The following is a 26,397-nucleotide window of genomic DNA, read 5'->3' as shown; positions in this document are numbered from 1 at the left end:
ATATTTATCAGACTGTGTGTTTGAGTTCTGAGGATAAACCTTTTTTATGGCCTGTTTTTAGTCGCTCTTTAATCTAAACTACATAAATGTCTGGGCTGGATCCCTTTCATAAGTGGTGGAATTCTTTAACTTGGCAAATGGCTCACTCTGAAGAGATTCAATTGCTTCTCCCCAAGGGGTCTGCTGTTAGAGCAATTTATTTTTTATAAAGGAGAAAAAGTAGTCTTGTGTTTAAACAGGGCCCCTTACATCCTTGGGCCTGGGATTTACTCGAGGCCTAATATCCTGGAGACTGATGTTTACACAGACCCTCCTGAGTATTGGATCAGCATTTGTACAATGCCCTCCCCTGTTGAGGGAGGGTGCCCTTGTGGGCAGGTGCAAGTAGAGAAAGCTCATCATCTGATTGGTCACTCACTGCAGAGGCCTCACCTGCCTTCACACTGCCTTGCTGTAATGCCCCCTGTTGTGTGATCTGGATTCTGCACTCAGCGTCCGATATCCCTTTTCATTTCACCTGCTGGATCACGTGCGCTTGGTTTCTTGAACCAACCGCACCTCCTTCCCCCAACACACCAGTGGTCCTTTTCCTTGTTCCCCCCCCACCCCCCACAGCCTTTAAAATACTGCTTAGTGCATAGTTTGCTTATTTTCTGACTTCTTTCATTGTCTGGTGTTCATCCAAGGTACATTTCACACATGCATCTTTGCCTGACTAATGTCCATGTCTAAATCAGGTCAACTATGCCAGTGGGGTAAGTCTCTGTTATATAGTGCAGTACTTCAGTCTTGTTAAGTAGTTTCCAACAATCTGGTTAAGTGCAGATAGGATCTCTTTCTCTGTGTAGTAACTGTGAAGTTGGGTGGTGAAGTGGAGATGCGTCTCTACCAAAGGAGGTGTAAGGTGCTCCTTCCCTCCGCTAGCCTGCAGGTCACCCTTGGGCAAGGTGTAGCACCTGCTGAGTTCCTCCCACCCCCGGTCATGATCACATGAAGCCGTGGGAGCAGGTGGTGGCTGGTATCACAAGTCCTGGTTTTGTGACCACTGACACCAGGCAGACAATCTCTGAAAAAGTATTGATAATGACTGGGGTTACCAGCCCAGGCACTGCCCAGAAGAACGCAATGCCAATCCACTTCGGTAGAAAAAGATTTGCCAAGAACAGTCATGGTCAAGGATAGACAATGATCATGGCACATGATGTGATGAATTAAGAAGTGTTTGAGGTCTGCGTGCAATATTGATACTTCACCCAGAGTGAATGTTTTTCCATCTGTAATAAGCGTTGCAGGAGCATTGTTACATTGTAGAAACCTTGACAGCTTGTTGCTACAGACAACTAAGATAAAAAGGTTTTAAAGTTTTCCTTAATGTGGATTGCATCACTTCCCAAGGATTGTATCAAAGGCAAAAACATTGATGTTGCCAGCATCTGTGGAGAGGGAAGGGATTAATCTGTCAGGTTTTTGACCTTTCAACAATGCTTTTATACAGTCCTCAAGAAGGGTCTTGGCCCAAAACATCAACTGTTTATTCTTTTCCATAGATGCTGCCTAACCTGCTGAGTTCCTCCAGCATTTAGTGTGTATTGCTTTGGATTTCTGGCAACTGCAAATTTTCTCTTATTTATGATTGACTGCCGTACAGCGAGGCTTCTGAAACATTTATGGAATGGCTTGAAGCCACAGGCTGTCTGTCTTGGTGACACTTCCAGATCTGCAGGGCCACGTCCCTCTATATCTTCAGTCAATTTGGCATCCACCTTCCTAATTTTCCTAGCTACCTCTTCTCTCAAAACCTACCATCTCTGGTCCTTCTGATTGGCTTCACCTCTTGACTTGGTTGGCACTTTCCCTTGTACCACGAGACTTCTAGTTTTGGGCTGTTCAAAATGTACAGCTGCAAGTGGATTGGTTCATAATTGGCTCATATCAACGTCTTGGTCTCTGTCGGGTCAAAAATTCTAACCTCAAGAATAACTTCCATTGCAGCACTCTGATAGAAATCTCCTGATTATCTCAGTGGCCCCTTTGCCACATGATTGTTTATGCAGCAGTGGGTGTGATCTGGGAATTCAGCTAAAGGATTCAGTCTTCAAAGGAACTGGAAGCAAATTAACTTTGACCCTCCCAAGAGTCTTGGTGACTACTTGGTCACATGTAAAAATACAGCATCAGGCATCAGCAGTGATTCGGTGGTCAGTAGCTTTGCCACAGCTTTGTTCCAGTGACTCAAACATGTTAACAGGTGCAGCACTGAGAGATTGGTCCAGCTGTGCTTTTGAAAGGAGCTCCCGTCTCTATTCAGACCATTGTGACCAGGATGGAGTATTGCCCAAATATGAGGGGCTGGATGGCGCTGGTCATTAGTGCCCACTGCCCTGTTGAGCACAGTGCGCTTTGTCCATGTGGGCCAGTTACATGGCAAACCAAAGGGGTAACTGGCTCCCCACAAGATTTTCAAACCAAGGATTATACGGATACCTGTTATTCTGGAACTTTGGCAATGTTGGTGCTTCAGTACTTCATTGGCTGTTGAAACAGCTGGAGGTTGTGGAAGCTGAATGCAAAATCTCTCAGTTATTGACAAAGACTTGGTGAATGCAGTTGTTTGTTAGTGTAGTTTGTTAGATGTGGAAGTACAAAATGGATGCACCTCGAGCCGCTGTTACTTTGTGCTTTGGGCATCACATACAGTGTATTGAGATCTAAGTTTCCTTCCATTTCCATTCAGATATTCATCAACTAACCTTATTTGCATAACATTCCCTCATTATAATGCTCTCTATTGATTTATTATTATTGATATATTAAATCAAACATTCCTCCTTCACAATTTGGAGTACAATGGTACTTGCAAAACAACTAGTCAGCTGCCAGAATTGTTTTTGTTTGTAAAAGCAGTCCCCTATTTTTAAGGTCCAACTGAAGAACTATTTTCTTTCTAGTTTCGAAAACAGCAAGCCTTTCTATTTTTGTGCATTTTCAGATGCCCGAAGTATGAACATCTTTGAAATGTGATTTAGGAAATGCCAGTGTCAATTTGTGTATGGGAAGCTCCCACAAGCATCAATTTGAGATGAGGTGGTCTTTCAGCAGTATTGTTCGAAGGATAAATTCCTGATTACCTTGTCCTTCAAAATGGTGGTAACAATCACTTTATGTTCACCTGAATCATGAATTTGGATGAATGCCCTATCTGTAAAAACCAGTTCACTGCCACCTCTGTTTATAACCTCAGCCTAGATTATAATGGAGAGTCTTCAGAGTGGGACTAAAATGCTCAAAATTTGGACTTGGAGTAAAGAATGCGGCCACCAATGAGAAATTATAATTGTAAAATTGCTGTTTGGAAGAAAAGTTAACCTATAAGTACTTGGGACTATTGTTTTAAGCTAGTTTAGCAGACTTAGATGAAGGACAGTTCTTATAGATGATTCTTGACTGATCCTGGGGCAAAGGGTAGAAAGATCTGCAGAGGGCACCTGACATGTCTCCATTTCTTTATTACTTTCTTCCCTTCTCACAGCACTGTATTTCAGGGTAAAAATATTGAGAAGAGGTAGTACAGGTTCACTAGAGGTACGAAGGCTGTAGTTAAAATCTTTGAGGAGGTCGCAGACCTGGACTATCCCCTTGTGTGCCTAACAAAGGGATAATCTAATTTGGTTTTTTAAGATGACATGTATTGAAATTTATTATAAAGATATTTTTGGCCAACAACAAGCTTCGTGACAATTGTCAGTGATAATAAGCCTGATTCTGATGATTTGGGGAAATGTGGAAGTTGTGTGCCTGTGTCCTTAGGAGCATCTGCTTGAAGAGCAGGAGGAATAGTTGTCTTCATGGAAATTCTTTTTCCTTGATAAGAAACTGTCTACCAAGGATAGAAAAACAAAATGCTAAAAATGGTTAGGCAGCATCTGTGGAAGAAAGACCACTAACATTTCAGAATAGAGGACCTTTCTCAGAATTGGGAAAGGAATAGAACGAGGAAGTATCTGATGCTGATTTCAGAGCCTCGGTAGGAATAATCTATAAATTTAGCCATCTGGTTTGTAGATTAATGCGGGCAGTTGAAGAGAGGGAGATTTTTGGGTGTGTTCTATTTGAAACCATTAAAGGCAAGTTCAAGTTTCTTTTCCCTTCTTTCACTTTCAATTTTGGCCAACTTCACCTTGTTAAATTTAGTTCCTCAAGCAGAAATGAGAACAGCAATTTGGGAATGGTAAGGAAACAGATTTAATACAGGGGAAATTCCTTAACCACTGAGGAGGTGCAAGACCCTAGTTCAGTTTTGTTTTTGTTTGTTGGCTATTCAGTGGCGTGTTATTTTGGAGATTTAATTCTGGGGATGCGAGTCATTTATTAACCATCTCTAATTCCTGTGTGGGAATTAAGCACAATGGTGAGAGGGATGAAATGTGGCTACCAATCGGAAAGATTTTTTTTAGCTCTTAGCCAATATATCCATATCTGCTACAAGATAACTTGTCAAAAATGGGAGCTAAACTTCCCAAAATCCTTTACTTCCCAGGAATTACTCTATCTACTGAGGCTTCATCAGTAAATGTAATTGCCAGTACAACATGGGGTCAAAGCAAAATAGAAGAAAACTAAAACAACAACACACACAAAATGCTAGTGGAACACAGCAGGCCAGACAGCATCTATAAGGAGAAGCGCTGTCGACGTTTCGTCAGGACGAAGGGTCTCGGCCTGAAACGTCGACAGTGCTTCTCTCTATAGATGCTGCTTGGCCTGCTGTGTTCTACCAGCATTTTGTGTGTGCTGTTGCTTGAATTTCCAGCATCTGCAGATTTCCTCGTGTTTGCGCTAGAAGAAAACTAACTTTTTCTCTCAAATTTTCTTGTGGGTTTATTTAATGCATTCAGAAATACGGCTTGGAACAGGCCCTACACCTCCAACCTATTCAACCCCAGCACAATTGACAATGACCAACTAACCAGTACGACTTTGCAACGTGGGAGGAAACTGGAGCACCCAGACATTCACTGGGAAGATGTACAAACTCCTCCAGAGGGCAGCAGAATTGAACTGAACTCCAATGCCCCCGAGCTGTAGTAGTGTCGCGTTACATTCTACGCTACCATGATGCCATCTTCTACTGGTAACGACTAGTTTAGATTCACCTACTCTTTTGAACCCATTTGTAATTTTGATGTTTTGACTGGTTGTCCCTCAACTTTTATTTTTCTGGAGAAAACAAACCCCGCCTGTTTTTACAACAAATAACTTTACATCCACATCTTTGAGAACTTAGTTTTATTCCTGTAGAGACTGAACACTCCAAATTGAACTCTGGTGATTTCCTGCTGGTAATCCACTCAGTTTAATTGTAAATGTTTGCTCAGTGAAGAGTTATCTTAATCGAATTCTGTAAACTGCTTGAAGTCAGACAGCTAAAAATGGGGCCTGGTGAGGAGGGAGATGTGATGGGTTTTATTTTTAGCAGTAGTCCATTTATCTAGGTCAGCAATAAAGATGAAAATATTTTTCTAAATTATTTGATTCTTAACTTTCTGGATAAGAAATCATACGTGGACAGCTCAGGACAGGGAGGGCTAACTAATCAGGGCAGTATGAAAATCAGTGGACATTACCTTGTACACCCACACATCTTTAAGACAAACCCAATATTATGAGGGCCTGAAACTGTCTTTTTTTTCCTCCCTCCCCACTTCTGTGTTCTGGAATGGAATTTGTAGTACAGTCAATAAAAGACACAAAACCCAAACAGACTTGATTCAGGGTCAAGTGTATGAGAAGCTTGCTGTCTGTCCTAGTTTTAAGATGATGCTGTTGAAGCCCAGCGAGGCAAAGCGGAGGCGAGGAAAAGTTGAGGCCCGTCCACCTAAGCCAAGAGCCAGGGAAGTCCTGTGGTTTGATCGATATAAGCACCATGCCGATTTGGAAAGGTTGGGGATGGGCCAAAGTGTGGCGGCAGGGTCCAGGCCCAGAGCGTATCGAAGCGACAGGGCCTGGGTCCTAGTGCAAGGAACGGCCCAGTATTTGGATGATTTAAACGCCAGGCCAGATTGAAATGGCAGGGTGTTGGGACTGGAGGCAAGGGTCTGGCCAGCTGTGCTCGCCACTCCATGGTATTTACTTGGCTCTGCGCTGAACTGAGGCTGTGGTTGTGGCCTGCTCAGCTGCTCCAAGCTTTCATATCTGTGGACTCACTTTTGTCCTGAATGCTACTTACATACTTTTACTGTTTCCGTTAGGTTCTCTCCCCTCTGGGTGTTTGACAGCCTTTATTTTTTTGGGTTCTTCTGGGTTTCTTTATTCTGTGGCTGCCTGTAAGGAGATGAATCCCAAGGTTGTATAATGTATACATACTTTGATAATAAATGTACTTTGAACTTAATGTAACACTTAAGTGGATTAATTTCTGGTCAACAACACACTGCCCAGTTGTTCATTCTGCCTGAGAATTTGGGAAACCTGACATCCCTTGTACCATTTTATGTCCCTGTCTCATTCTGAGTCTCTGCTCATATTTGGGCTCCTTCCTGTTATCAGCACCACTTTCTTCCGAGTCGCTACCCTTGTTCATCTTCCATGATGTTGGTGCCATTGGGGAGGACTTATTCTAGAGTAGAATGTACTTGATTGGTCTTCAAATGGTGGTGTTAAGCGGTCATTCTCCTTCCAGGGTTTACAAAGCTGTTTGTGAGAGTGGATCTTACAAAGACTGTCAGGTTGCAGACTGGCCAAACCGAGAAAAGATGGCAGAATCTTCTCCTGGAAAGTCTGAATCAGATGCATTTAGTGATATTTGAGTAGTTTCATATTCATCATTACTAAATTAATATCTATTTAATCAAATTCTTGCTATTTTAATTAGTTGTACCTGCATGTGTTTGTGAAGTAATAGAAATGTCTCCTCCCCTTCCACTTACGTTCAACAACCAGTCAGTCTCCATCTGAGTTTAACTTGGCAATTTTATTGAGGTTTTTTTGGCATCTATTTATAGTCCTTCTTAAACTCTGGAAGTATATTTTACTCTGGACTAAGGCATTCCTTTGGAAGGGGAATGCACCCTAAGCCATCAACTATTTAATTGTATGAAATGTGAGCAGGTAATGTGTAACAGATGGTGTGTAGCTAAATTTAATTGCAAGGCAAAGAAACGGATGCAAAATAATTTTCTGAACATGTTTGTATAATTTTTTTGTGTGTGGGTTAATCTTCATGAACCACAAATTTGCATGTAATTATATTTACCACGAGTCTTTGTCATGAAATAATTACAGAGGCTTTGTAATAGGGAGTCTCCTTTGCTTTTCCCTGAGCAGGGGCAAGGAACTGGAAAATAGCCCTGCAATGAATCTCACTTGTAGCCATTCTTATTATTGAAAAGTTTCCCAATTTGAAACCTCCAGACTTGTACGATCTGGGGATCTAGCTGTGACATCGCGTTTAAAACAAAATGCTGGGTATTATCTGCAGGTTGGGCAGCGTCTGTGGTGAGAGAAACACTGTTGACATATTGGGTCAAAGTTTTTTTTTATCAAGATGACCCATCAAAAAGGGTGCTTTATTTACAGAGAAGAGGGAGGGCCAGAGAGAACAGATAGAACCTCTGATAGGCTGGAAACTAAATGAATGACGGCTCATGGGGAGTGCACTGGAGGGGGGGGGAGTGGTGTGGTGGAGGAACAAAGGGGTGCATAATAGATGGATTTTAAAATGCAACTTAGTTGTCTGGAGGTGGTATAAAATGTTGGAACTGAGATACAAAACACAACAGTGAATATGGTGAAATAGCCAAACCATTCTTATTGGCTGGAGTGTAGTTATGGCAACAGAGGGTTTTTTTGTAATGGGCTGACTAGACTGTTAAATTTGTGTCTGAACCCCTGCATTGGTTCATAGCATCCATCATACAAGGAAAGCAAGTAAGAATATAAAAGAGGAAAAGAGCCTTTATATATTTTCTGTTCTCCTCCCCCACATTACATTCCCTCTACCACAGATTTGATGAACATTCCTTCTTCAAACTGGTAATGGCCTTTAGCATATTGGTCGTGGTTGCCCTGTCTAATCTGATCCTTGGCTGTCTAACCTTCCCAAGTTATCTGTTATGACTCCATTTCATTCCTCTCCCCTCCCCTCTTTCTGTCTGGTGAAACGTACTGTCCATTTCCTCTACAGATACTGCTCCCTCTGCTGAGCCCCTCCAGCGCTTGGAGCTCCATTCGTAGTCTGTTTAGTGATCCTCCGCTCCACCCTTCCCCCGCCTGCCAAGACGGGAGGACCGTGGCCACGGATCACTGGCACAGGTTGCATTACTGGGAGGTAACAGCCACCATCTGGATCACAGTGGTGGGTGCCCTGTATTGAATGGGACGACCAATATTTCAGTGGGAGATTGGCCGGAGTGGGTGATCTACTTTTTCCTAACAAGCATGTCAGACCTTTTGGGTAGAAACTCTGGGCTGGGGTTGGGGGGGGGGGTGGCATTTGACAGTATTTTGCTGTTGGCTGCCTATAATGTCTGCTGAGCTCAGATTTATTCTTGAAGATGCCTGAATCTGGAGCAATAAACCAAACTGGTGGACGAACTCAGAGAGTCAGGCAGCGAATGTGGAGGGAAATGAACGGTGAAAATTTCCATTCCGGGTTCATCACGCTTTACTGTATTTACAAACACCGGTGTATAACCGTGCACGGGGAGTATCCAAGGATCGTTGGGGATGACGGGTCTGGCCAGAACTTTCCAAAAGGAATTGACTTGGGCTTTGGTCGATGGACGGCTCCACCATCAGCTTCACACAAACTACCAGTGCAGCGGGCAGGGATCGGGACCCACTTTCTTGTCTTGGATAGGATTCCTATATTTAAACTGAAGCTGGCGGGAAGTAATTTGACAGAGGGTGTCCCGGCCCGGCACGGCGTTGGTATCACCTTGGGTTGGTCGAACGGTCGCGGGACACCTCGCCTTCCCTGGCCCGTCTCTGAGCGGTAAGCTGCTAGTTCGGCAGGTTCCCTTTGCCTCCAATAGTTAGAGCAGAGGATTGCTGGCGGTGACCGCGTTTCCTGGTAAAGTGGATTTAGGACAGTGTTGTAGGAGGAGCGGGTTAGGAGTCTCTTTTTAAAATATTCTGGGGGCGGTGCTCCTTTAAATGCTCTTGCTCTGAATGTGTCCCGCATTGAAATACTGTCTGCAGTGCGGCATACTGCCACCTTGTGTTATCAACACAAACTGGAGCTTCTTGTCTAAATTTAAAACGCTTTCCGATGGCACTGGGCTGCTCGTTCACCGGCGGCTAGCGGTACCATTTGGCGGTGTGTGTGCGTGCGAGCGGAGCCCGCGATCACTCGCAAGTCTGTCTCTACCCTTCTCTCGCACAGTCGGTTAAGAAAACATCTTTAGCTTTCCTGCTGCTAGTTGGTGTTGGACAGGGCGCCTCTTCTTTCGCTTTTAATTCCCGAGTGCAGATCGAAGATGTGCTTCGAATTGAAGCGACAAAATAAACGTAACGCGGCACCCCACATCTCGAAGTCTAAGGACGTGTAAACTGGTTACAAGGATGCCAGTCCGTGGGTAAGCAGTCGTTTGTCTGTATTTCGCGTGTTTAATTGTTCTGTTGAGTATTCTCAAATCTGATTCCTTTAATACTTGTCAAAGTAGCATTAACTGCCCTAGACTTGCACCCAGCCTGAATAATTGCCCCTTATTTTGGGTCCATTATCCAGCGAGACCTGGTACGGATGAATAATTAAGAGGAATGATGCACGGGGGCTGCTATTTTTTCTCTTCCTTCGGAGTTTTTGTTTGTGTGTGGGTTGAAGGAGGAATTTTCATCCGCTTACTGCACACTGCATTGGCAGTCAGACTGAGAGCACAATGGTACAGACACCCTGATTGTTGCAGTTTACTTGAAAATGGGGATACTGTACATAAAGGGAGCGCTGAACTTTGTTTTATTTCCAGTCACCTGCCTCTAGAACGCTTTCCCGGTTGCAAGCGATTTATTACGTTTGATTACAACCTGATGTTAACCTTTCTTATTTTTTACAACCCACACATCCTACATTGTTTTAATGCCGTGGGGCGTGGGGGGGGGGTTGATCTTGTCTTTTTGTTTGGAGAGGGCTGGTCCTTCGATTTGCCTTGCAATGGTGGAGTTTCATTTAATGTGAGTTCCATCCAGGGTACATTGATGGCCAGGAGTTGACTCACTGCAGAAGTCACAACCTCGTGACCAGGAGGAAAAGGGGTTGCAGGCTTGAGTCTTGCCAAAGAGGGTGGAAAAAGAAGGCGGTGATCCATAAGGAAATGAACTACTCGTGCCGCCTGATGCATTGTCAGAAGGAATTCGCACATACGCTGATTCCCAGACTGGTGATCGTCCTCAATGGCTTTATTCTGCTGCACTGCATTAGTATGTCATTAGTTCAAGAACTTGTTGGTGAAGTGCATTGGAAATATGGAGGAAAAGGGGAAAAAAAGATCAAACTTTGACAAGCCTTAAAGACACCAGGCTCCCTACGAGACTTTCTCAAAGGACAGGCTAGGGGTTTTCTTTGGATTAAGCTCTCATTGATTTTGTTAATTGTAGCATCATTGTGTTTGTCTAGACTTATTTTTGTTGGCCCCAAACAAGTTAGGAGGGTGGCCGACATGGACATCTACTGTGGTTCAGCAAGCAGTAGTCCTGCCTTTGCTTCCAAGGTTCATGAGCTGAGTTCCAAGGCTTAAATACTCTTTTGGCATTTAATGCTAACCCAATTTGGGTTCCCAACAATGTGAGGGACTGTCCAGATTTCTTCACTTATGAAGGGAAAGGTATTCAGGAAAAAAATCTCAGCTTTGCACAGCGGTCTCATTCCCATGGTTAGTCCTGGTGCGGAAGGAATGATGCAACTCTTCCAGCCATACTGAGAATGATCATGCTTGGATTGTTCAAAACAAGCAAATCAATAGTCTGATTTTCCAATAAAACGTTTGTAATATCTGTCAAACACAAACCCATTAAAGGTTTAAACTGGCATATTGCGATCATTCAGCAAATGGAATCCAGAATCCAGGAGTAAATTTCCCTCCGCGGATGCTGCCTGACCTGCCATGCTTCTCTGGAGTTGGTTGCTCCATTTCCTAGCATCTGCAATCTCTGGTCCCTCCAGTAAAATTAGCCCCCAATTTAACCAACTGCTGCTGCAATTTTTTTTTAAGAATTGCCTGTTATTCAAGGTTTTTTTTTGGTAAATGTGTGACCAGTTCTTTGTGAATCAAAGAAAGAATAAACTAGTAACGATGCTGGACATTTTCTGACTCTTTAAACTGCAAGTGGAATGGAGGGGATAAGAAAGAAAGTAACTTTTCATTTCCTGGGAAGTTCCAAAGTATCATAACCAATTAAGTGCATGTACTTAATCGAAAAAAATATTGCAGCCAAATCATACATCAGAAGATCTGACAAAGTGAGGTGATAATGATCTAATAGTGGCCAAGGAATGAGGAATAACACCCCTACTCTTAAAATAAAGTAGTAGGATCACATACAATGCCCTTGGGGGCAGGAAGTTGGAGAAGCAAGCAGAGCATTGACCAAATGTTTCACCTAAAAGGCAGCATCTTCAACCATCCTTGGCATTCAATAGGAAAAGTCGGCATAGATTTTATGCATGAGGTGCTGGAACAGGACTTGCTTCAGTCAGAGAGTTGTAGGTTGGCAAGTGCTACCAATTGAACCACCACTGACTCTTAAACCATGATAAAATTGTGAATCTCCCACGTCAATATGACTTGGAGCCTTTGCATTTTGATTGCCCATCTAAGTGTTACTAAGAACAATATAGACAGGATATTGACCAAGCAATAGAAGCAATACTGGCCAATGCTCTGTGAACTGGAGGTGATATTTTCTAACTTAAACGTGGTGGAGGTTGTTGGTTTGAGGATGTGCTGTTGAAACTGTTGCTGTTCTCTGGTCTTTCTGTTGGGCAGGCTGCTTGAGTCAAGAGTGGCATTATCCTGCGGCAGTTAGTATTGTGTTTCATTTGTCCAGGGACTGGGGTTTGATCATGACCTTGGGCACAGTCAGTGCAGAGTTCATCCATTCTCCGTGTTAGCTTCCTCTGGGTGTATTGGCTCTTTCCACGTGGCAAAGAGGTGCAAATAAGTAATTGGTGACAGTAATTTAGCCCTCGGTGGAGGCACAGGGGTATGTGAGAGAATAAGTTTCAAATCTACAGTGAAATAATAAGGGGATTGAAACTGATGGTGTTGTTCTACTGAGGACGGCCTAAAACCAATGGGCCAGTTGAGCTGTGGGTCATAATAAGACGAGGGTTTCTTAGTGCACTTGAGTTTTAGCAATAGTGGGTGATGGAGACTACACCATTGGTCGTTTTGGTCTTGTCTGTCCAATGTTGCTATTTCTCTCCTGGTTCATGCTTGCTCCCAAAGGAAGCTGGATAGAACCCAGGTGTTAAAATGTAACTGCTGAACTAAGATTTATTTTCCTCAATGTTACTCTCTGAAAGTGCATGTTTTATATTAAATTGAAGGTGCTAATTCTTCTAATGTCGTATGCAGCTATTTTTGCAATATTTCAGATGGATGAACTCACTTCTAATTTGATGATCTCATTCCGTATGATTGCCAGCTGCTGTATTCTTCCCAATTTGTTAGTACTGAGTGCATTCCAAATTGAAGCCTGCTCCCAAAATGTCAATAAATGCATCAACTTGGCTGTCAAAAATTGAAGCATTCCAAGAGTTTTAAATCCAATCTGAATAGCTTTCCCGTTGAAAGAAGCATTTCAGTAATTCATAAATCATCAACGGTTAGAAGAAGTCCTAAAATATTAGGTGAACAAGCAGTGCAACCTTCTGGTTGACCAACAAATTCTTTACGACATCTACCTTAATTATATATAATATACGATTCAGAAGCTTCAAATACCTTACAGCTCCATTACTTTTCTTGCTGCCTTCATGTCCTGCAATCTCAGAATTCCAAATCTGGCCTCTTACACAACCACTATACCATTATCTCCACTGGTGCCTTAAAGCCATCTGGGTCCTAAGCTCCTGACTGCAAACTTTTGGTCATATCCAAAAAGTTTTGCTCAAGTGGTATTTTTAACGCTTTGTCTATGTAGGGCCGGGCAATGATTTGTATTTGTTTGCTCCGTTTGGGTTTCTGAAATGACAGGAAGACATTCCAAAATTCACTAGGACAGCAGAAGCCCAATTGAAAACTGAACTGTTAAACTGATAGAGGGCTTTCGCTTTTGCAGTGGATGCTGGGATAGCTCTACTTCCATAGTCTAAAAATATATGCATGACGCCATTTCCCTTTTGGGATTTGCGACAAAAAGGGCCCAATAGATTGTCTTTTCAGATGTTGTTAATTTACCTTTTGGTCATTGGACCGACAATTGGGTATTAATTTCTCAGCTGTGAGACAATTTTAATATATCGTTTGCTATCTTATAAAATAGTGGGACATGGTCACCTTGGCAACACGAAATTGCTTTTAAGAAGTGTATATTGATTTGCTGCTTTTTTCCTGCTTGTGTTTGCAGACTGAAGTGATGTGATATAAAAATATATTGTTCCTGTATCACGCGATTGTGCAATAAAAGGACACGATTTTCTTTTAACCTGGCAGCATTTTAGCCAAAACGTTTTCGTGTAGCGTTTACTGGTTCCTTAGAGAAAATGTGCGTGTTGCAGTACCTGTAGTTATATTGAGGGCAAAAGAGAAATTATAATGGATTTTTCCAGTTGGTTACTGCACCCTCCCAAAAGCATCTTTGAAAATGAGAGAACGTGGAAATATGGCATAACGAAGCCTTTAGACTTTATACACAATCGGGTGGGGTGAGAACACTCTGCTTCTCTGCTCCATAATTTCCTTTCCGGAAACCTAAACTTCCTTCCAAAAATGACCTTCCAGATAGGAAAGACAGTCACTGATTTTGTTTTTTTTTTCCAAATTTTCCTGTGGACAAGATGAAGAGTGGGGAAAGGTACCCTCCGATTTTCTATTATGCTCTATAGCCGGGAGTGATTGTTCCTCCAGTGAGCCCGCTGCTGCGGCGTATCCGAGCGACTTTACTCGGTGACCTTCGGTCCCATCCGAAACACTCGACCACTGCGGCATGGCCAGCGCAGTCCTGTCACCACGGCAACGGCTGCATCGCAACTTCGGGCCACCCCGATGCCCTCCTGTTCGAGCCCCGCAGACCGCTGAACAAAGCCTCCGCATCCAATGGGATGGGTGTTTTTGTTTGGGAGCTCATCGGCGCCTGCTGCTCATTGGCGGGGATGCATGAAAGCACCACGTGGGGCGAGTGCTCGAGAGAAGAACGCTGTGGGCAACAGATGCTTTTGTCGATGAGGGTTTCTGTTCTCCCCATTCTAGAAGTTGCTTTGTGTCCCCGGAGAAGGCCAAGTTTTCCTGGAGAGGTTGAGGAGTGAGGTATGTCAGCTCAGATAGTGTGCTCGTTGACAGACGGTCCAATTGGGGCAAAGGCATCTCGAGCGAATGGTTCTTGCTGGTCTGGTGCGTGTCTTTGCTCGTGAGCAAGTTCTCAAACAGCGCATCCTGGTATTAGACAGCGCGGCGGGAGGCTACGCAGCTCCGTGCTTGTTTTCCAAGAGACCCCAGTTCTTCCTGCACTTTCCCCACAACACTGCGGAAAACTCTTATTGTTCTGTGCCTCCCCTTTTTTTTAAAAAAGTGGCCGCCTGCGACGCATTCTTACGGGCAGTGCATTCCAGTTTATTATTACGTTTCCAGTTGTTTCTCGTGTCCTCCGACTCTGCTTCTAGTGAAATATGTTTCCTTTAATTGAGTGAAAGAAAGTTGTGGAAAGGAGGGAGCTGAGAAATCGACACGTTTGCTCGCCCAAAACCAAGTTAAAGATGCTTGTCTTGGGCAATGACAATTGGTTGGGCAATGAGTCCAGTCAAGCTTTCTACCCAATTGCAGCTCCAGGAGTAGAGGGGATTTGAAGAGGGCAAGAGTGAAACGTGGTTTGACCAGTTAGGTGGTCGGTGGAGAAATTTGGCATCTACTTCTTAACATTAGGTTTTCGGGGTGGGGGGGGGGGATGTTGGAGCCCACAAGTGCGCATGCGTCATCTCCGGGACTTTGTTTCTAACCTGCAGCATTTCTTGCTATGAATTGGCTTTCTAGTGCTTGTAGGGTTTTTTTTTGGAGGGTAGAAACCAGAGACTTGCGGTGGTCTGGCGAGGGTGTGGGAACTGGGGCTCTTTAAGTTTCAAATGCTCTTGTTTGGTGTATCTAATTCGAAGAGCTGTTTTATACATTGTATAATTAAGGAATGTGTCTGGTGGCATTGAGCAATTCTGTTGCTGGTAGCAGCTGACAACAGTAATGATTTATTTTGGAAAAGTTTGGTAAGATGGTTTCCAAAAGACTAGGAGTGAACATCACCAATTAGAAATTTGGCATGTCCGCTTGGGCCCTCATTAATTTTTATCGATGCAGAGTAGAAAGCGTCCTATCTGGATGCATCACGTCTTGGTATGACCACTGTTCTGTCTATGACGGCAAGAAACTGCAGAGATTAGTAGACCCAGCTCAGCACATCACAGAACTCCCGTTCATGGGCTCGATCTACGCTCCTTGCTGCCTTGGTAAAGCTGCCAGCATAATCAAAGATCCCACCCACCTCAGACATTCCCTCTTGCACCTCCCATCGGGTAGAAGGTACAAAAGCCTGAAGGCATGTATCATCAGGCTCAAGGCCAGTTTCTATCCTGCTGTTAGACCAGTGAGCAGTTCCCTAGTACAATAAGATGAACCCTTGAACTCTTAATCTACTGCATTATGGCCTTGAACTTTATTGTCTCCCTGCATTGCATTTTCTCTAATTGGAACAAACATGCACTGTGTCATTGTTTGAACTTGTACTTATTCAAGTTCCCAATGTTGGGGGAGTCCAGAACCAGAGGCCACAGTTTAAGAATAAGGGAGCCATTTAGAACGGAGTTGAGGAAAAACGTTTTCACCAGACAGTTGTGGATCTATGGAATGCTCTGCTTCAGAAGGCAGTGGAGGCCAATTCTCTGGATGTTTTCAAGAAAGAGTTAGATAGAGCTCTTAAAGATAGCGGAGTCAAGGGATATGGGGAGAAGGCAGGAACGGGGTACTGATTGTGGATGATCAGCAATGATCACAGTGAATGGCGGTGCTGGCTTGAAGGGCCGAATGGACTACTCCTGCACCTATTGCCTCAATGTACTGTTGGAATGAAATGATCCTCAACAGTGTTGATGGACGGGGAGCTTGGGGTTCAAGTTCATAGCTCCCTGAGAGTGGCTACACGCGTTGATAGGGTGCAGTCATGCGGCCTGCTTGCCTTTATTAGTCACAGCATTGAGTTCAAGTTCAGGAAATTGTGTCACACTCCCCAGAAGTCCACTTAGGCCTCTTCTGATCATTTGCTTGCCACCAGACCCTATCTTTACCCAAGATGGACCAAGATTATCTTTCACCTTCGAAAATATGGATACACTGAAGGTTTGTCATGGGCATTAGCCTCGGATGAGATGCTGTACTTTGGACCCAGACTGAAATGATTGTCCATTGTTTTTTCAGGAAAATGAGTAAACCTGTGTCCTATTCAATATTTATCTCTTAGTTAACATCATCAATGCAATTATTTGAACTGTATCAACAGTATGCAAGATAAGCTTTTCACTATTTCTTGGTACATGTGACATAAAAACAATTCCAATTCAGACGGCATGGCTGTTGTCGTGTTTGTGGAGCCTTTGGTGTGTTAATTAGCTGTCTCGTTTCCCCATAACATTGACTGTACAGAAGTTCTTCATTGGGAATAAGGCTATTAACAGTGGATCTCTGTGGGATGCCATGTAAATATTCTTAGGGTGGTACTGTCAGTGATGAATTAGGGACTTTTGATGTGGGAAGCTCCATCCTGGAAGCTTGTATGAATTCATAAACATGAGATTCTGCAGATGCTGGAAATCTAAAGTAATACACACAATGCTGGAGGAACTCAACAGGTCAAGCAGCATCTATGGAGAGAAATAAAGAGATGAAGTTTTGATCCCAACGCCCAGGTCTTCGACTGAAATGTTGACTCTTTTCTCCCTCTCTATAGATGCTGCCTGATATGCTGAGTTACACCAGCATTCTGACGTGTGTGTGGCGTTGTGTTGTGAAACATCTGGGCTTCATTCATGCCAAAGGCATTGAAGAGCCACCTCTTGCGTGTTTAATTTTTCTGAATATAACAGTGGGTCACTATTCCTTGCTGCAGGAAGAGGCTGGCTACCTGGTAGCTTCATGTTAACCCCAATTTCCCAATGTTTCCTTGATGATTTTTCTGATTATTAGATGGGACCTGCACCTTAATATACCCTGTCGTAACTCCTTTCTGCCACATAAAGTTCAAATACTGAAGGAACCGTTCACAGGAAAGTTGCTGCTTGTCTACCTCCTGATCCATTGTTAACTGATGTCTAATTGGAAAAGTGAAGTCTTAACGTGTCCAGGTCTTTTGTTTTTATCTGTAACCTATACCTAAAGAATTTCAAATGTTGATGGGTTCCCTAATAACTGGCAATGTGTTTAGACTTGATGGTTGGTGCAATACAGCTGTGGCTCTATAAGCATTGCCTCTATCACACAGGAATTTGTACTCATTTGTTATTAGCAATGGACCATTTATTATTGTCATATATACCAAGATACAGTGAAAAGCCTGCCTTGCATACTGTTTACACACATCAAATCATTACACAGCACATTGAGCCAGAATAAGTTAAAACAATAACAATGAAGAATCAAAGGGTGCCTTTTACATCAAACATTCTTTTGAATGTAGGGGTTTTGTTTGTAAATGCATTTTGTTTCTCAGAAATCGTCACTGGAAAGGCTGCTAATTATTGCTTTCATGCCAAGTGCCTTTATGTTGTTGAAGCTCTGCTGCTGTCCTTCTGGGAAATGATTGGGGACACAGTGATGAGAAGTAAAATTCTTAACGAACTATGTATATATCATCTTTCATTCTCCTGCAGGCATTCACAGTGGCACAGAGAAATACAGTAGAATCCACGGAAAATTACACACAAAGACTGACAAATAACCAATGTGCACAAGACGACGAACGGTGCAAATAAGACCGTAAGACATGGGAGCAAAATTAGGCCACCTGACCCATCGAATCTGTTCCGCTATTTCAACATGGCTGATCCATTTTTCCTCTCAGCCCCAATCCTCTGCTGCCTCATTCCCCGTATCCCTCGTGCCCTGATCATTCAACAATCTATCAGTGTCTGCCTTAAATATACATTAAGACTTGGCCCCCACAGCTGCCTGTGGCAAAGAATTCCATAGTTTCACCACTCCCTGGCTAAAGAACTTCCTCATCTCCATTCTAAAAGGACGCCTCACTATTCTGAGGTTGTGTCCTCTGGTCTTAGACTCTCCATTCGTAGCAAGTGTTCCCTCCACATCCACTCTATCAAGGCCTTTCACCATTTGATATGCTTCAATTAGGTCACCTCTCATTCTTATGAATTCCAGTGAATACAGGCCCAGAGCCATCCGACGTTTTCATATGACGTCATTGTGTCCAGGAATCATTTTCATGAACTTCCTTTGAACCCCCTCCAGTTTCAGCACATCCTTTCTAAGAAAATGGGACCAAAACTGCTCACAATACTCCAAGTGTGGCCTTGCCAGTGCTTGGTGAAGTCTCAACATTACATCCGTGCTTTTATAATCTCGTCCTCTTGAAATGAACGATAACATCGCATTTGTCGTCTTCACTACAGACTCAACCTGCAAATTAACCTCTAGGGAATGCTGCACAAGCACTCCCAAATGCCTTTGCACATCAGATTTTTTTTCCTCCATTTTTTTCATTTCTTCCACTGAAGTGCCTCCCGACAATGTATTCCCTCTGCCATTTCTTTGCCCCTTCTCCTAATCCAAGTCCTTCTCTCGCCTCTCTATTTCCTCAAAACTACCTGCCCCTCCACCTATCTTCATATCGTCTGCAAATTTTAAAACAAAAGCCATCAATTCTGTTACCCAAATCATTGACATATAATGTAAAAGGAGTCAGTCTCAACACAGACACCTGTGGAACACCACTGGTCATTGACAGCCAGCCAGAAAATTTATTTTGTGAGAATCGCAAGATCACTATTGATTTGGGTCAGGAGACCCGGGAAATGAGAGAGAGAGACGTGCGGAATGTCGCGTTCCCCGGCGATATAAAGCCACGGGACACGGCCATTGTCTCTGGAAACTGAACTTGTGTATTGCCATACTGGGCTACGTGGAACCCCTCAGGCGAAGTGGGCTGGTTGGTGGAGGGATTGCATCACCCCAACCTGATTGACTTCTGTGACCCTGTGAGTCAGGATAAAAGAGGGTCTGTGGGAACAGCCCCTCAGACGCACCAGAAGAAACGCTAGCGTTCCCGTAGTAGCGGAAGCCGGTGGGAGGCCTCGTGCATTCAGTTCCATTTTAGCCCAGGAAACTAGTACCCTTACCACAGAAAAACGGCTTTTAGCTAACAACAGGGAAACCAACTCCCAAAAGACTCGAAGGATTGGCTTCATCAAAGAACTGGGCAAGTTTAAGCCGTCTCTCTCTCAAACCCAAAACGCTGCAGCTTGAACGAACTAACAGTGACTTTTATATTTCCATCGGACAATACATTATCCCCTAGACAACGATAGAGCTATTTCTTATTGATTATTATCATACCCGTGCTTTTAGATCTAGTATTGACGACGTATAGTATCTGTATGTTTGTATTGATATTATTTTTGTGTATTTTTACCAATAAATACTGTTAAAAATAGTGCCATCAGACTTCAACGGACCTCTCTATCTTTGCTGGTAAGTGACCCAGTTACGGGGTTTCATAACAAAATTGCCTTTATTCCCATTCTTTGCCTTCTAATCAGCTACTGCTTTATCCATGCTAGAGTATTTCCTGTAAACAATGGGCTCACAGCTTGTTGAGTAGCCTCGTGTGGCACATCATCAAAGGCCTTCTGAAAATATAAGTGCACAACATCAACTGATTCTCCTTTGTCTATTCTGCTTATTATTTCTTCAAAGAATTCCAAAAGATTTGTCAGGCAAGATTTCCCCTTGAGGAAACCATGCTGACTATATCCTATTTTATTGTGTGCTTCCAAGTACCCCGAAACCACATCCTTAACAATCAACTCCAACATCATCCCAACCCCCTGAGTAGAGTGATATTTGCAATTTTTTTCAGTTTTCTTGAACCATTCCATAATCTAGTGATTCTTGAAAGATCATTACTAATGCCTCTACCGTCTCTTCGGCCACCTCTTTCAGAATCTGGGGTGAACATCATCTGGTCCAGATAATATACAGTATTTACCTTCAGACCTTTCAGTTTCCCAAGAACTTTCTCCCTAGTAATGGTAACTTCACTCACTTCATGTTCTCTGACACCTGGAATTTCCAGCATACTGCTGCTGTCTTACACAATGAAGGCTGATGCAAAATACTCATTCAGTTTTTTCTTTGACTATTTCTTTGTCCTCCATTATTACCTCCCCAGTGTCATTTTCTAGCAGTCCAATATCCACTCTCATCTCTTTTGTACTTTATGTATCTGAAGAAACATGGTATTCTCTTTAATATTATTGGCTACCTTGCTTTCATATTCCTTCCTCCTAGAAAATCGCAGATTTTATGTAGAAATGAATGGAATTAAGAGTAGATGGCACCCACAAAAGGACGGACTACCACAGGGATCAGTCCTGGCACCTCTACTATTTAATGTTTACACAAACGACCAACCATCCTTTCCTAACACACGCAGGTTTATCTATGCAGACGACCTATGCATAGCAACACAAGCTAACTCCTTCCAAGAAGTTGAAGTACGATTTACAGCAGTCCTCGAAGCGATGAAGCAGTATTATGAAAAATGGTCTCTGAACCCATATGCAGGAATTGAGAAGCAGCTTGGAAACTCAAGATCTTCTGGTGTGGGAAGGAGCTTGAACACCATCCGACTCCAATCTACCTGGGCCTGCCACTGGTTAGGACGCTCTCATTTGCCACCCACGTCCTAAAACTCGGAGGGAAAGTTGGCTCTCAAAATCCTCTCTCGAAAAAATTAGCAGGCACGAAATGGGGAGCTAATGCTCACACACTTAGATCAACTGCCCTAGCACTCTGCTCTGCACCTGTGTGGGGCAGATCAGCCCATGCGAAGAAAATAGACCCGCTGCTTAACGAAGGCTGCCGAATAATCACGGGCACACTGCGCCCCACACCCACTAACATCATTTACAGACTTGCAGGCATTGATCCCCCAGAGATCCGACGACACACTACAACAAAAATTGAAAAAGGTAAACAGAACTCAGATCCACGGCACCCACAACACCATCGTGTGCCAGTTTCCAACCGTCTAAAATCGAGAGAAAGCTTTGCTACAGTGGAGGAGCTACCGCATGGAACATCTCCCCCCCCCCCCCCCCAAACATACAGCACTGCCCTCTGGCAACAAACAGAAGCCAGAACCCCACCGAAAAATGCAGTGCAAAACCCCACAGAAATGTTGCCAGACCCGGGGGCCACTGCTTGACAGACAGAAGTGGTGCACTCTCAACAGAGTGGGAGTTTATAGGACGGGAGACAATATGGTGAAGTCGGGTTTAAGGACCAGCGAATCCTGTGGGTGTGGTGAAAGGGTGCAGAACATTGAACACGTTCTGCGCAACTGCCCACTCTCACCTGATTTAGCTGACACTGACCTGCTCAACATCAACCAAACAACACTAGAGTGGCTGGCTGGTGTGACAAGCCATGAATGAATATTCCTTCTTTATCTTTTTAATGAGTTGATTAGTTGCCTTCTCTTGGTATTCAAAAGCTTCCTAATTATCTAACTTCCCACTAGTTTTTGTTCTATTATATGCCCTCTCTTTGGCTTTTATGTTGGTTTTTGACCTTCTTTGTTAGCCATGGTTGTGTCATCTTGCCGTAAGAATACTTCTTCCTCTTGAGGATGTACGTATCCTGTGCCTTCCAAATTGCTTCCAGAAATTCCAGCTGTTGCTGCTCTGGTGTCAACCTTGCCAGTGTTCCTTTCCTATCAGTTCTTGCCAACTGCTCTCTCGTGTCTGTGTAATTTCCGTTACTCTGCTGTAATACTGATACACCTGGCTTTAGCTGCTCAAAATACAAAAATGAAAAATACTAAGAAATGAGCCCTCGAAAGTAATTCTGTAGGTTGTGGAATCAGTTCAGAATTGAAGTTATTCACACTGGTTCAGGAGCTTGATGGTTAAAAGGTTATAACAGTTCTTGCACCTGGTGGTGTGGGTCAAGGTCCCATGCCTCCCTCCTGATGACTGTAGTGAGAAGCGATTGTGGCTTAGATGACAGATTTTTGACGATGGATACTGCTTTCTTATGTACTTCTACAAGGAGGTACATCTCCTTGTAGATATGCTCTGTGGTAGGGAGGGCTTTGCCTGTGATGGACTGGGCTGTATCCAGCTCCTTTTGTAAGCTTGAAAAGTGAGAACGTGGTGGTACGTTTATAGATCAGAATGATCCACTTGAAAGAAACCTATGGATTCTGATGTTTTCCCCATGAATATTTTTTCCCTTTGTGGTTGAGGGTTTGGGATGCACTGAACAGCAGTTCAGGTGAGTGACCGCAGTGCATTTTGGAGATGGTATGTACTGTGGAGGAGAAGGTGAATATGCTGGTGTATGGGGTTCACTGAAGGGCTGTTTTACCCTGGATGGGCATTGAGATCCCTGAGTTGTTGGTAGTTCACTTACCAAGATGAGTGAAGTGTATTCCATCATGTTCTGTGGATGGTGAAAAATGTTCTGGGATCTCAGGAGCAGAGTCACTTGTGTCCAACCTGCTGTAACTTTGTGACTGATCCAGTTGGGCTTCTGGACAATGGTTGTTTCCTGGTAGTTGTGTGGTTGATTACTACTTTCTAGTTGTGCGGTCTAGGTGATGCTGCTTGCAGCCATGGGCTGCTTCATTTACTGAAGAGTTGCAAACGGAATTGAACGTAGAAGTAGTGAATGTCCCTACTTCTGATCTTTGGTAGGGGTGTTATTGAAGCAGGAGAAGATGGTTGGTCCTGTGGCATGCCTTGTAGAACTTGTGCAGTATTATGCTGGGTCATCGTCCCATATAAGATATAAAATCTGATGCCTAAAGAGTTTAATGTTATGGGACTTCAGCTCTCAGCCAAGTGCATTTTGTGCAGTGATTTTTCACGTCCTTGGGATAGTACAAAGATGAATTAATTTTGTGCACAAAGCAAGTCTCAAAAATAGCAGTGTACTTTAATTAAATGTTGCTTGAATAATAAAATGTTGGTTCTTGATCTTTATTTGTATATTCAAAGCCTTTCTATGATCTGCGATAACGATTTGCATAGTTTCCACTTGCAGGGGTTAATAGTTACAATGGTATAAACCAACACCATTCAGGTTTTTGAGCACCCTACCCATCTCTAATGAATCCCTTCCTCTACACCAACATGTGGCAATTTAAAGATCATGGCAGAAGATGATAGATTTTTTCGCAGAAGATGATAGATTTTTTCGCAGAAGATTATCTTTATTGTCAAATGTACATCGAAATATCTAGTGAAATGCATCGGGGATGTGCTGGTGGCAGCCCTGATGAAGTGTTACCACGCTTCCAGCACCAGCATAGCATGCCCACATCTCACTAGCCCTAACTTGTACGTCTTTGGAACGTGTGAGAGTTTGCAAGCTCCCTGTGAGCAGCATCGGAGGTCATCGCCAGAGCTCTGGTCGTTGCTAATGAATCCAGTGAGGAATGCAGGAGGAACTTGGAGACTGGTGAATGTAGAGGTGTTGCTGCTGAAGCTGTTGAGGGATGACACCTTTTCTTCGGTAGCAGATAGTCACAGCAGGTTCAAATCTTGGAGTTCATCCAATTGGCTGGAATTGAAGGGACAGTATCTGAGCTATCTCTCCAGCCCAACTTGTCCATGCTGGCTAAGGTGCCTATCTAAATAAATCCCATTTGGCCCATGTCTCTGTAACCCTTTCTTACCCCATATGTTTTTAAACACTGTAATTGTACTTGCCTCCACCATGTCTTTGTGCTGCTCGTTCCTCATACTCATTGCCCTCTGTGACCTGAGAATGACTATGTCAATCCACTGAGGGTGGGAAAAACTACCAGGGATTGTCTGGTTGTGTTCTGTGACCCAGTTTGCAGTTTGTGGCATTCGTGACTGGATTGACAATTAAGCTACTGAAGTTGGCAGTTAAGCTGGCACCATGAACCTATAATATTCTGTCCAGGCCTGGTCTCTCAAGCAAGGATAAATGATCAGAGGGTGCAACAAAAATCAAACCAGATTGGACCAAGAAGCTCGCTCAAGAATCATGTGACCCTCACAGACAAGGTCTCTACCGTTGAGTTTATATGAATGAGAGATGATCCCATTGAAGTACTTGGTTTTCCTACAAGGCTTGACAGTACAAGTAGAAATCATGTTTTCCTTAGCAGGGGTGTTTACAACCAGGGTTTGCAGTATGAAACATAAATGGCCAGATATAGAGCCAAGGGTTTCTTATAATCCAGACAACGCAGTCTCGAAAACTTTCAACCAAAGTATTCTGTTCATTGAGTATATTTAAGGTGAGGATTGATTAGAAGTTAAAGCAATATTGGATCAGTTTGGGAATGTGGGCCCAGGAAAAAGAGCAAGAATGTTTTTATTGAACAAAGTGTTTCTGAGAGGACAGATTGGTTTTTTGTTTGTTTCTTGTTTTCTTTTGAACTGTCTGGATATGAAGCATCAGTGAACTCCAGATGGGTGTGTAGAATTGGATCTGGATGCAAAGTCCGTTGTAGTTCAGTGGATAGCTGGTGCTGGCTGATGAGGTGCACAAGTAGATAAAGGGGATGGTATAAAATACTATAGGACAAAGATACTTAAACAGGGATTTGGAGCCTTTACGAACAAGGTTTTTGTTTAAACACTAGAATAAATGGAGGAAGTGATGCCCCTGCTCTTGTTCTATCCCCATGCAAGCCAGGAAAGTATTGTTCTCCAAAGGACAGATGTGATGAACTCCCACGGGTGATCCCAAGCAGAAGATGAGGGTTTTACAAAGCTAGCTGAGGTTGTTTGGCTCTTTGGCTGACTTTAAATCTGAAAGATAATTTATTTTTCTTTTGGTTCTTCTCTACTGCTGATTAGTAGCTTTTGTACAGCATCTTTCATTTCACTTTGTGAATGCCTCCCAGCTATTCTGAAAGTGTACTCTAAGTAAAATATATTAAAAGTATCATTTTAATTACGAAAGCAACAGTTTTGCCCCTTTGGTGCCTTTACTAACTTTGGTTACTGGGAGCAGGGTTGCCCTGGCAAAGCAGTATTTATTACCCATCCTTGCTTACCTCCAATGTGATGCTGAGCTACTACAATCTTGATGAAGTTCCTACCCCTGCAGGATTTGGAGAGGAGTAATGAAGGACCAGTGATATGCTTCCAAGTCTAGATGGTATGCAGCTTTGGAGGGCAACCAGATGCAGGTGGTGGCCCCTTGCGCCTGAAGTCATTGTGAGGTGTTGTAGTTTCTCTAGTCCAGGTTTATGAAGTGTATTCTGTTTTGCTCCAGACTTGTTTCTGTAGATGGTGGAAAAGACCTTTGGGGTGTCAGAAGGTAAGTTACTAGCTGATCGGGTTCCTTGCCCATGACCTGCTTTGCAGCTAGGATGGTTGCGAACTGGTGGAGCAGCGTTTGTGGGCAGTGGGTTTGTTCAGGGACTTGCTGTGGCAATTAGTGATGGTCAGAGCCCGTCTCTTCAAGGAGAGACTGTTGGGTACCATTTATGAGCTCATGCCCGTGTCGGAGTCTTGTCTAGGTCTCACTGCCTCACACAGAGGCTGCATCATGTGTTGAGTGCAATTCAAGTTGCTGGCTTGTTCTCCGTTAGATTCCTATGAACCTCAGTTTTATAAGCGGACCTCTCAATACCACACTTGGTCAAATATTTCTGTAACCCTGAGCAGCAACTCCCTCCTTATCTGGATTTCATCCCATGTTGGAGCAAGGCTGTGATGAAGAAAGTAGTCCTGACAAAACCCAATCTGCTTGTTGGTCCTTAGTTGGAAGTAATGATTAAGGCAGCTTCCAACACTTGGACTGGAAGTAGATGGTTTTGTCCTGCTTTTTGCAATTAACCAAACTGGTTTTGTCCTACTTTTTGCGAGCAAGGCGTATCTGGGCAATTCTCTATTTTGTCAGGTGGATGGCAGCATTGCAGTTGTTTGGACAGCTTAGCCAGAGGCACAGCTGGTTGCTCAGTACTGTCACTGGTCCT

At 43.5% G+C, this 26,397-nt stretch overlaps 1 protein-coding gene across 5 annotated transcripts in view; it reads left to right on the top strand.

Annotated features, from left to right (window-relative positions):
* LOC132403079 (pleckstrin homology domain-containing family G member 1-like) overlaps positions 1-26,397 on the top strand; it is a 193,291-nt gene that overhangs the window by 102,026 nt on the left and 64,868 nt on the right. Inside the window, exon 1 of one of the 5 annotated variants that reach the window (XM_059986349.1) lies at positions 9,289-9,575. The exons of 3 other annotated variants lie outside the window; for them this stretch is intronic. The gene's annotated coding sequence lies outside the window, so the exon portion shown is untranslated. Of the gene's footprint in view, positions 1-9,288; positions 9,576-14,344; positions 14,466-26,397 lie in introns of those variants that run through there. One more of the 5 variants, XM_059986350.1, reaches the window with a different exon arrangement.

Source organism: Hypanus sabinus, chromosome 12 (assembly GCF_030144855.1).
Source record: "Hypanus sabinus isolate sHypSab1 chromosome 12, sHypSab1.hap1, whole genome shotgun sequence".
NCBI classification, from domain to species: Eukaryota; Metazoa; Chordata; class Chondrichthyes; order Myliobatiformes; family Dasyatidae; genus Hypanus; species Hypanus sabinus.
The sequence above is the reverse complement of the archived record's forward strand: the minus strand, read 5'-3'. Positions and strand labels throughout refer to the sequence as shown.